The 12,103-nt window shown below is 48.8% G+C and overlaps 1 long non-coding RNA gene across 1 annotated transcript; it reads left to right on the top strand.

Annotated features, from left to right (window-relative positions):
* The first annotated feature begins 517 nt into the window (after positions 1-517).
* LOC147364185 (uncharacterized) lies at positions 518-5,187 on the top strand. The gene is made up of 2 exons (XR_015134161.1): positions 518-659; positions 3,868-5,187. It is a non-coding gene; the product is annotated as an uncharacterized LOC147364185 (long non-coding RNA).
* Positions 5,188-12,103: the final 6,916 nt, after the last annotated feature.

Genomic DNA, 12,103 nt, shown 5'->3' with positions numbered 1-12,103 from the left:
CTTCTGGCTACCATAGGCCTAGAAAGTAGGGCGAGGCGGACTCTGAATGGACACGTCCTGTTGATTCCATCCTACGGGGGGCGGTGGGGTGGGGGTGGAGGGTGGGAGGGGTAGGTAGGGGCTGGAGGAGCACCAGAATAGGGCTTTCAGGTCTCAGGAAGACACTGGAGATGAGATTTGTTCTCAGAAGGAAATGGCCATATAAGGCTGCTTATCCCTGGCCAGTGAGCTGTCCAGATCTGAGGAGAGGGGCAGAAGGCTATGTGCTGGGGGAGGGGAGAGACTCGAGGGCACCCCCAGACAAGTCCTTCTGAGATTTTTGCAGGGACCTGTTTCACATGAGAGGCCTCCTTTGGTAGCTGAAGCCTGCTAGGACTGTGGGTACTGGCAGACGGAGAAGATTGTTATTTTTTTCTTCCAAGGCCATGTGAACGGGGCAGGCCGTGTGCATAGTTTCCATGGCATAATCTGACTAGAAAGCCCTGTGTGTCTGTGGGGGAGGGATGCAGAGGGGCCCTCAGCCCAGCCTCAGTCAGAACTGGGCACCAGCCCAGGAGACGCATTCCCTCCCGATTTCTGCAGGGTCCTGAACCGAGAGGCAGGGAGGGCCGTGCCAGGCTGGCCAGAGCCTTTGGAAGCTTGCTTGGTTGCTGACTGGGGTAAGGAGGTTGGCTCTTCCTGATGCCTGCATGTGTGACAGAGGAAAGACACCATCCGGAGAACTAGGCCAGGTGGAGGCTCAGGCAGAGCACGGGAGATGGATTCTCAGGGAGGCAAAGCCCAGGAGAGGTGAACGAGGGTCTCTGCACTTGGCTGCCTTCTCCCACCTGCAGAACAGAAGCTGCCGGCAGGCTGGCTTGGGCCCAGCCCTGGGGAGGAAGCAAGCAGGATTATTTCCCCAGTGTGAGTCCAGGCAGGTTCCCTGAACACTTTCGCTGGCTGCCGGAGAAAGGATATCTGTAAATAAAAGAGGCCTCCCTCCCAGCCCTCGAGAACTGGAGATGCAGAGATGTTAGGGATGCAGAGCAAAGGCTAGCATTAATTAAGTATCTCTGTACTGGGTACAGGGCTCTGTGCTAAGCGTTCTGAACTTCTGATCTCATTTGAAACAATATAGATTAATAAAATCATTATAAGGGACTTTCTTGGCAGTCCAGTGTTTAAGAAGCTGGGCTTCATTTGACAGAAAACAAAATTCTGTAAAGCAATTATCCTTCAATTAAAAAAATTAATTAATTTTTAAAAAAAGAAGAAGAAGAAGCTGGGCTTCCACTGCATGGGGTATGGGTTTGACCCCTGGTCAGGGAACTAAGATCCCACTTGCTGGTGGCCAAAAAATAGAAACAAACAAACAAAAAAATCATTATAATAGCTAATATTTATTGAGTGCCTACAAACGGACTAGACATCAATCCATTTAATCCTTACGACTCCCTTGTCTTTAGAGGGAAGGAAACTATTTCTCATTTACAATTTTACCCCAAGTTGCTCAGTCAGAAAATGTTCCAATTGAAATTTGAATCCAGACGCTGACCTCACACGCCTGCTCTTAAACCACTGATTTTCCTGACAGCTGTTCTGGGTGTAACATGGATTTCCTGAGGCTCTAGCCCAGGGTCTTCAAAATGATCCCTCAGCTCCGAATTACCCAGCTTTTCCCAAAGCTCCTGTTTTCCTCCTCTCTCCTGGCTCCTTGGAGTCTGGAAGCCTGGCATCTCAAAGGCTCCCTGTCCTTGGATAGCGGCTGTCCCTTCACTTGCTCTGGGTTTGTTGTGACGTGCGGGCCGGCTGCCCTGGGCCACGGAGGTTGCCCAAGACAATCCTGCCTTTCTGAGGGGCTTGCTGGCCTCGGGTCTCAGCCACAGCCCGCACACACAATGCCCTCTGTCTCCACCAGGGCAGAAAGGAGCATTATTGCAGTCGGGTGACTCGGGCTCCACTGGGGTGATGTTTGTGGTCTGCGCCTCCCCCACCCGGCACCTCCCCACTGGCCAGAGGTAGGCCCAGGGCACTCGGGCCTGGGAGTCCCTTCCTCTTAAGGCCCCTGCCTTGGCTCCCAGATCAGACTTACCTCTCCCCTTCCATCCCCTCCTGCTGATCCTCCCCCAGACTCACATCTCACACTCCCAAGTCTGTGATGCTCTAATTTCAGTTACTTCTGGGAAAGCACACAGCCTTGTGCCTGGTACAACAGGCCCCCACAAATAGGACTTTCTCTTCTGCTTTCTGGCTTCTCATGCTTGGATGTCAGGCATGTTGGAGATTATTTTGTTATCAGGAATTTTGAAAGAGACCTTGGAAACAAGTGTGTTCTTAATAGCAATAGCAGCCACAGTTTTCTAAGCCATTGGCCATATGCCCGGCATGGGGCAAAACCCATGTCCTCAAGACAGTCCTGGGAGACTGGGCTCTATTTATTTATTTATTTATGGCTGTGCTGGGTCTTCTTCAACCCTTGCAGTGGGGTTGCTGCATCCAGGCTTTCTCTAGTTGTGGCCAGCAGGGGCTACTCTTTGTTTCTGGTGCTCCGGCTTCTCATTGGAATGGTTTCTCTTGTTGAGCAGGAGCACAGGCTCTAGACGCAAGGGCTTCAGTAGTTGCTGTGCACAGGCTTAGTTGCTCCAAGGCATGTGGAATCTTCCTGAACCAGGGATCAAACCAGTGTCCTGCATCGGCATATTTGCATGCTCAGTTGCTAAGTCACGTCCGACTCTTTGGGACCCCATGAACTGGGATTTTCCAGGCCAGAATACTACAGCGGGTTGCCATTTCCTCCTGCAGGGGATCTTCCTGACTCAGGAATTGAACCTGGGTCGCCTGCATTAGCAGCGGATTCTTTACCACTGAGTTAAGTGGATTCTTATCCACTGAACCATGGGGGAAATCCAAGGCTGTCCTCTTTTCTAGTCCCACGTGAAGTATGAGAAGAGGATGCTCAGAGGCTTGGAGTGACTTGCCTGAGGCAGCAAAACTAGTAAGTGGCGCCCCTGGGAGTGGAGCTCAGCTCTGACTTCAAGCACCAGCGATTGACCATTGTCACAGCGCCTGGATTCGTCTCCCAGGGCTCCAAAAGCTAGGTGGCCTAGAACAACAGACACTATTGTCTCACGGGTGTGGAGCCTAGGAGTCCGAGGTCAAGGCCCTGAGAGGGCTGGTTCTTTCTGAGGGGTGTGCGGAGGCTCTGCTCCTGCCTCTCCCCCAGTTCCTGGGGGCTTGCTGGCAATTCCTGGTGCTCCCTGGTCTCTGGATGCATCCCCGCAATGGCTACCTTCATCTTCACCTGTATCCTCTCTGTGTGCGTGTCCGTCATTTTCTCTTGTTGTTAGGACACCCGTTGTGTTAGACTAGCGGCAACCCTGATGGCCTCATTTTTATTTGAATATCTGCAAAAATCTTATTTCCAAATAAAGTTGCATTCACAGGTACTGTGGACTGGGACCTTAAAATCTTTTTGGGAGGACACAATTCAACCCATAATAGTGCCTTTCCCTGCTCAGTATCCTGGTGGCTCAGGCTTTCTCTCTCTCTCTCTCTTTATTTATTTTTCTATTTTTAAAAAAGATACGTATTTGTTTGACTTTGCTGGGTCTTAGTTGTGGCATGTGGGATCTAGTTCCCTGACCGGGGATAGAAACCAGGCCCCCTGTATTGGGAGCACAGACTCTTAGCCACTGGACCACGAGGGAAGACCCGCAGGCTTTCTTAAGTGGACGTGATGCTTCCCTCAGTTCTAAGGCAAGACAATCTTCATTCCAGGACCTCTTTCACTGGCTCACATAGTGCACACACACACACGGAAATTCAGTCATGTTGACTGAAAAGAAAATGCACAGCCTAGAAGTTGAGAATTGTATCTATTTTTTTCAGTTGACGGAACAGAGGCTGGACTGCCACATTAACCACACGAACCCCTGGACTCTGTGGAGAGATGGCTGCATCCAGCCAGGATGAGGTGTAGAGGGCACCAGGGCCACATCTGCGTGGACTGGAGACCGCCTGCGGTGCAGACGCTCGACCCTCTGAGCCCGGCCAAGCTGCTCTGAAAACATCCCCTTCCCCACCCTCTATCCTCCGGACTCAGACCCCTTCCCTCCACCTCCAGGCGCGCAGGAGCAGAGGGTCAGAGGCAGTGTGTCATCTCTGAGCTCCAGCGCGTGGCCCGGGACTGTTGTTTAGGGTGCACTGAGGGCAGAGGGAGGCAGCCTCCAGCTTGTGAGCCGCTATATGTGGATCCTTCCATCTGCACCTCCAGCTACACACAGGTTTCCTTACCTGGTTAATTGTTACTTCCGCTGGGTCTCAGGTGATAAGCCCCCCTCATCAGGTGTAGATGGGGTCTGGGGAGGCCCCAGCCTGGGGTAGGAATGGTGCTTCCTGGGCCCTTGACCTGAGGCGTACAGGCCCTGCAGACATCTGGCCCCAGGCACCCAGGGGCTCGCCTAGCGCACAGGCCTTCCCCCCACCTTCCCCCAAGCTCCTCCTGGGCCTGCCCTAGCCTCCACGCCCTGCTCCTCCTCCCATTCCCCATGGAGGTTCCTGCTCTACTTTCTGTCTCCAGTGTCCCTCACTCATCTCCGTGACTGGTTTCCTTCTGCCAGGCCGCAGTGCACACACTCATACATGCTTTACACAGTTACACGTGCTCACACCCACCCTCACAAGCCCACACACGTTCACATACACCCAGAAACACTTACACACCTGCACACACCCTCTCACAAGGCTCACACACTCACACATGTGCACACATTCCCATCTGCCCAGACACTCACACACAGCTATACCTTCTCTCTCACACACTCATACACTCACATACACACGCGCCTTAGATTCACTCCCAGACCTCCCTACTAAGAGCTCTGCTGTGTCCTGGGCACGGGCTTCCTTGAGTTGGGTCCTTAGTGGCCGCTTATAAGCAGATCTCCTGGGGATGAGGCACCCATTGCTCTTACTGGGAGAAGGAAAACTGAGGCAGAAAGAGAGGTTCAGCCCTCAGATCAAACCTAGAAGTCCGCCTGACTTCCGCTTGGATCCCAGCTACACCACTCTGTGGCTATGTGGATGGAGGCGCATGCCTTGTTTCTCTGTCTCAGTCTTTTTATTTGGAAAATGGGAATAATGTTCTCCATTTTACAGAGCTGTGCTCGAACTAAAACATGAATTTGAAAGATATAGCCTGGCATAAAAGAAGCATTTGTTGTTATTTATTTAAAAATTCAATTGTGTTTATATTTAAAAGATAAGTCACATAATTCAAAATTCAAAAGGCAGGAATGGGTATAAAGCAAAGTCCCCTTCTCGTCCTATCCCCAAACCACCTAGCCTCCTTCCTGCAACCACAGAATCATTGTTCTGTGCCTCTTTTTCTCACTTAACAATAAATATAGCTCGGAGACTGTTCCATATCAGTACATAAATGTCTTCCTCATTGTTTCATGGCTCCATTGAGTTCCATTATGTGGAGGTACCATCATTTATTCAACTAGTTCTCAGGGGATGAGACATTTAGGTTGTTCCTGATCTTGTGCTATTTTGAACAAAGCTAAAGTGAGGAATCTTGTATGGACATCAATTCCAACAGGTGTGAGTGTATCCAGTAATACAGAAAATATTGTCAAATATCCATTAAGACCCCCAAAGCCACTTTTCCTGACACATGGGTCACTCTTCTTTCACAGGTACTCACTCTACAACCGAGAAATCTGATGGGCAATACTCCAGCCCGGGATTTTCCCAGCGCCTTAAACCAAATCCTAAGACCCTTCCTTTGGCTGAAGAGACAACTCTATAACCTTTTGATTCTTAGCATTTCAAAGGATTCAGCCCACCTGGAAGGAGCAAACACTGCCAGGATGTGGAAGGACAAAGAGTTATGTTATAGATCTGCTGAGAAGAAGAGCATTTGCAAACCAAAGAGCCCAATGCTCAAGGATTTGCCTACTGGATTCAATCAGCGGATAGAACTCGGACACATAGGACCTGCCATGCACTGTGCTGGGGATGAGGAGTGGTCAAGGGAAGACAGGGCAGACCCTACCCTCACAGAGCCTGCAGTCATATGGTGGAGACAAACACAAAGCAAGCAATTCACAAACAATATGAGCTGTGGCAAAAAAGCAGGGAGCAAGAATTTCCCTGGTGGTCCAGGGATTAAGAATCCCCCTTTGAGTGCAGGGGCATGGCATGGCATGTTAGTCGCTCAGTGGTGTCCAACTCTTTGCAACCCCATGGTCTGTAGCCCTCTAGGCTCCTCTGTCCATGGAATACTGGAGTGGGTTGCCATTACCTTTTCCAGGGATCTTCCCAACCCAGGGATCAGATCTGGGTCTGCTGCATTGCAGGCAGATTCGTCACCACCTGAGCCACCAGGGAAGCCCCTTCCAATGTAGGGGACTTGGGTTCAATCCCTGGTACCAAACTAAGCCCATACGCGGCACTGGAGAAGCCAGAAAATTGCAACTACTGAGCCCACGCGCTCTAGAACCTGTGCTCCTCAACCACAGAAAGCCTGTGTGCCACATGAAGACCCAGTGCAGCCGAGAAAAGCCTTCTTCAGCTTAGACCAGAATTCAGAGACAGGCTGGGACATCCCTTGACTCTTCTTTTCTGAAGCCCCTTTAACTTTTCTTTTCTGAAGCCCCTTCTGGTTTTCCTTAGAGTGTGCTCAGAGGCTCAGCCTTCTCCCCTGGTTCCTTCTACCCCCTCACTGTCTTTCTTGCCCTGGCTCTGGGCAGCTGGGGGCCCGCACACTGCCGTGGAGAGGTGGATGCTGCCCCTGGGAATACCTGGAGCCATGGTGGCACCTCAAGCTCTCCTGCTGCTGCCCACCACCCACCTCCCCAGCCTTGGAGAGCTGCTCTGGAGCTAGAAAGTAAGAAGGGCTGATCTGCCACCCACTCCCCTTCCTGGGGTCAAAACTTGCTTATCAGGGCCGGCCAGCTCACCCTTCCTGACACACAGGAAGGCAGCCATCTGATAAACTGGGTTGTACCCTGGTGTCGGCCACTCCCTGGAATATTTGCATATTTGATGACACAATTCAAAGGAGTGAGTTGCTAATTAGGGGCCATCCAGGCTCCTGGGAAGATTTTCTTTAGGAGACACACAAGGGACTGGCTTATATTTAACAACATATCTCTGTGCTATTGCATTGCTGATTTTAACTGTGAGGAGTCTGTAGAAACCAAGCAATTGCCCAAGAATGGGAGCTCCTCATGTCCACCAAACTCGCCTCCTGAAAGGTCAACTCTTGCATCCGTGGACCCACGGCATGGTGAATGCAGTACCGCCACATGGAGGAAACGCACTGGCAAAGTCTCAATGGTGTTAGCACAGCGGGCTGATGTTTAGCTCCTAGAAACAATCTATTGTGAAAGAGAAAAATGGAATGAATATTATCAACATAACAATATAAATATAGGCATACAACTGACAGAAGTTGGGGCTGGAAGGGGCATCTTGATGGAAAGATAGGTAAAAGGCCCTAGTAAACTCATTTTACAGAGCTAGGAGACTATCAAAAATTGACCCAGCCAGTAATCAAGTGAGTTTTAAGTACATTGCTTAAAGTTACCAAGATAACCAACAGAGGGACTTCCCTGGTGGTCCAGTGGCTGAGACTCTGAACTCCCAGTGAGGGGGGCCCGGGTTTAATCCCTGGTCAGGAAACAGATTTCACAGGCCGCAACTGACTTCCCATGCTGGAAGGAAGATTGAAGATCCTGCGTGTCGTAACTAAACCCAGCACAGACAACCAAGTATTAAGGGACTCTCCTGGTGGTCCAGTGGTTAAGAATCCACCTGCCAATGCAGGGGACATGGGTTTGATCCCTGGTCTTAGAAGATTTCACTTACTGAGGGGCAATTAAGCCACAACTACTGAGCCCACACTCTAGAGGCTGTGTTCTGCACCAAGAGAAGCCACCGCAGTAAGACACTTGTGCACCGCAACTAGAGAGCAGCCACCATTGGCTGCAACTAGAGAAAGCCCTTGCAGGGTGACAAAGACTCAGCTCAGCCAAAAATAAAAAATATAATTAAAAAGTATTAAAAAAAAGAAAATGCATTTGAGTCAGTTCTAATGAAGTGGATGAACCTAGAACCTATTATACAGAGTGAAATAAGTCAGAAACAGAAAGATAAATATTGTATTCTAACACACATATACGGAATCTAGAAAAATGGTACTGAAGAATTTATTTACAGGGCAATAATGGAGAAACAGACCAAGAATAGATTTATGGACATGAGGAGAGGGGAAAGGGTGAGATGTATTGGAAGAGTAACATGGAAATATACATTACCATATGTAAAATAGACAGCCAACTGGAATTTGCTGTATGGCTCAGAAAATTCAAACAGGGGCTCTGTATCAACCTAGAGGCATGGGATGGGGAGGGAGATGGGAGGGAGGTTCAAAAGGGAGGGGATATATGTATACCTATGGCTGATTCATGTTGAGGTTTGACAGAAAACAACAAAATTCAGTAAAGCAATTATCCTTCACTTAAAAAATAAATAAATTTAAATTTTAAAAATATTTTAGAAAAAAAGATAACCAGTAGAATAACTGATAATTGTCATGACTAAAAATAAAGAGGATTAGGGTGAAGGGTGGGCATTGGTTAGTGGGTTAAATTCTCATCTTTCTGAGGCAGGAGTCAGAGGCATCTGAGGTTGATAAACCAATGTTGAGGAGCCAATTCCTTTGTGGGAGCGTGATGACCATCTAAGGGCTGAGACCTGTCAAGCCAGTTGTCTCTGGAAAGGAATAACAGAGTCAGGCAGGGAAGTGTTCGTTATTCCCTACAAACCCCATGGTACTACATTGAAATGATAGACTGGTTTTACTTTCATGAAACTTATGAAAAATTTTTTTTCAATTTTCCACATTTTCTGTAATGGGCATTTGTGATGATGATAATGAATGATAAGAGAATATAGGAAAAAATAATTAATTGTAAATTTCTATTGTGTTAAGAACATATTATAAAATCATGACAAAAAAATTAAGTCTACAGCTCAATAGTGTTAACTGTATTCACTGTTGTGTAAGAGACTAGAACACTTTCCTCTTGTAAAACTGAAACTCTAAACCTATTGAACAATAGTTCCTCCTTTCTCCTCCCTCCAGGCCCTGGCAACCACTTTGTTATTTTCTGTCTTTATGAATTTGACTACGTTAAGTATCTCATATAAATGAAATCATACAATACTTGGCTTACTTCACTTAGCATGATGTCCTCAAGTTTCATCCAGGTTGTAGTATGTGACAGGGTTTCTCTCATTTTTAGGGCTTAATAATATTCCATTGTATGTATGTATCACATTTTCTTTATTCATCATCTGTGGATAGACCCTTGAGTTGCTTTCACCTTTTTTGCTGTTGCAAGTAATGCTGCAATGAACCTGGATGGGTATGTACGTTTGATTTATTTCTAAAAATAGATACCCCGGAGACTTTCCTGATGGTCCAGTGGTTAAGAATTGCCTTGCAATGCAGGGGACTCGGGTTTGAACCCTGGTCAGGAAACTAAGATCCTACATACCGCGTACCACAACTACTGAGCCTGTGTGCTCTGGAGCCCGCGTGTCACAGCTAGACAGCCTGTGTGCTGCAGCCAAAGATCCCGTGTGCTGCAGCTGAGGCCCAATGCAACCAAATAAATAAACAAAATAAAAAGGATACCCCCAATACATATAGAAACTAGAGAAGACCCATAACTTGTTTAAGTCCCTCTTAGACTACAGCAAGCTCAGGGCATGCACTTTTGGGCTCCTGCCTTCATTCTCCTGACAGCAAGAGAGTTAGTTAAAGCCCGATTTCTTGAGATGGTCTGGAAGCTGGAAGAAGCATGAATTGCATGGAAGGTACATGGAAAGAAGCCAAGTTGACACCAGCCTGACACATAGTCCTCCTCCCATCCATCCACCTTCATGGTACTTTCCATTGTTGGCATTCTCCCAGCCCTGCCCATACCTAACCCCGTGCCCTACTATGGCTTCTGATGCCTGTGAGCAGCTGTGATCTGAGTTCAGTGCAAAGGCATTTGATTAATCATCTCACTTTCCCGCAAGTTCACTCTTTTCTTTTGTCTTAGGCCTGTGCCTTGTGTTGATTTACAGGTTGGTGGAGGGCTCTGCTGGGTTGTCAGGATCCATTCACCTAGTCTCTGACTGTCCTGGTAGAGCAGATCCCTTTCTGGGCTGGAGGCTGAGGGTGGAGCCAGGTCACCAGCGCTGGCTAGCTTGGATGGTTTCCCACAGTGTTAGGTGACAGATTGTTCTTGGAAAGGAAATTATTTACATTCAGCTTTTCCTCTGATGATCTGGGAGGCACTTGGTCAACACATGTGGAGCTGAAACCCCACAGGGACCTGGCCATTAATGGACATGTGAACTGGGTCCTCAGGCAGGGCATGAGACGCATCCCAAAGCGGGGGAAGACTGTGGGGTATGGGAATTCTGAAGCCTGGGGTGGGGGGCGTGAGCTCCCCACGGGGCTACTGGGAGGCGTGGAAGTGATTTCCTTCCTCACTGAACTGTGGTGTCGGGGCCACCTGGTAGCCTCGGATGACCCTTTGTGAGGTCCTTTTCTGAGCCAATGGCTCTGCGGGGTGGGGCTGGGTGACAGTTGTCAGAGTTCAGGCAGCTGATGTCTGTGTCTAGGAAGGAAGTTGACACCAGGGGTCTTCCCCATTTCCCATTCTACACCATCTGCCTTTTCTGACGTAGATCCTTGATTGGGATGTTCCGTTCCAATTTATCCTGCCTTTTCTCTCCCATGCCCTGGAGGTGGGTGAAGGAAGGATATTCTCCAAGGCTTTGTGTCTAATGCATAGCCTCTAGCCACATGTGGCCATTGAGATTTACATTCACTGCAATTAAATAAAATTAAAAATTCAGCCCCTTGATTGCCTTTAGCCACATTGCCAGAGGCTACCGTAATGGACACTGCACATTGTGGACATAAAACATTTCCATCATCAAAGAAAGCTCTGTTGACAGGCTGCCCTAAGCCTCCTGTCTTTTCTTCTCTATGATTGTGATCTGAAGTGACTGAAGCTACTGCTTCCTTAGGCTGGGGACATCCAGAGAGTGCTGCCTATTGAGAATCTAAAAGCAGAGAATGAGTAGTGTGGAAATGCCCTCATTCCCCCACTCAGGACTGAGTCCAGGGCAGCCTTGAGCTCTGAAATCTTGCTCTTCCTGAGGGTGGCACCACCTGAAGCTACCACCCAAGCCCTCTAGCTTCCCAGGTGGCTCAAGTGGTAAGGAATCCGCCTGCCAATGCAGGAGCTGCAGGAGCTGCATTTTCAATCCCTGCATCGAAAAGATCCCCTGGAGGAGGAAATGGCAACCCACTCCAGTATTCTTGCCTGGAAAATCCTCATGAACAGAAGAGCCTGGCAGGCTACAGCCCAGGGGGTCACAGAGTCAGACATGACTGAAGTGACAGAAAGTGAAAGTGAAGTCGCTCAGTAGTGTCTGACTCTTTGTGACCCCGTGGACTGTAGCCTACCAGCCTCCTCTATCCATGGGATTCTCCAGGCAAGAATACTGGAGTGGGTTGCCATTTCCTTCTCCAGGGGATCTTCCCGACCCAGGGATTGAACCCAGGTCTCCCAAATCGCGAGCAGACGTTTTAACCTCTGAGCCACCAGGGAAGCCCCTGAAGTGACAGAGGACACCTGCAAACTATATAAGTGAGTTCTGGCTTGCAGCAGGGACTTGGTTCTGCTTGCCACCAAATCCATTTCATGAATGTTCCAGGGTGTGAGGGTGCTCCCACCTAACCTGGTCTTCTGATCTAGATCCCTGTCCTAAAACACCACACCTCAGTGACCATCCAGTCAGTAACCCTCCTCTGATAGACAGTTGTTGCCTGTAGGCCATCGCTCCTGGCAATTAACCATTTGCTTCCCTGTGAAAAGACTGGTCATTAGAGTTTGGAAGGAAGTGGGGACATGTGTCTGTCTGGGATGTCTGTAACAGGAGATGAGGTTTTCCAGAACAATGCAACACAGCCTTGCTTTCTTCCCCATACCTGTCCAAGATTGTCTTTTTTGTCTTTCAGATCCACCCCTCAGCACCGAGTATTCCC

Source organism: Bos grunniens, chromosome 10 (assembly GCF_055505025.1).
Source record: "Bos grunniens cultivar Pamir isolate PY7600 chromosome 10, Bosgru_T2T1.0, whole genome shotgun sequence".
Taxonomy (NCBI): Eukaryota; Metazoa; Chordata; class Mammalia; order Artiodactyla; family Bovidae; genus Bos; species Bos grunniens.
The sequence above is the reverse complement of the archived record's forward strand: the minus strand, read 5'-3'. Positions and strand labels throughout refer to the sequence as shown.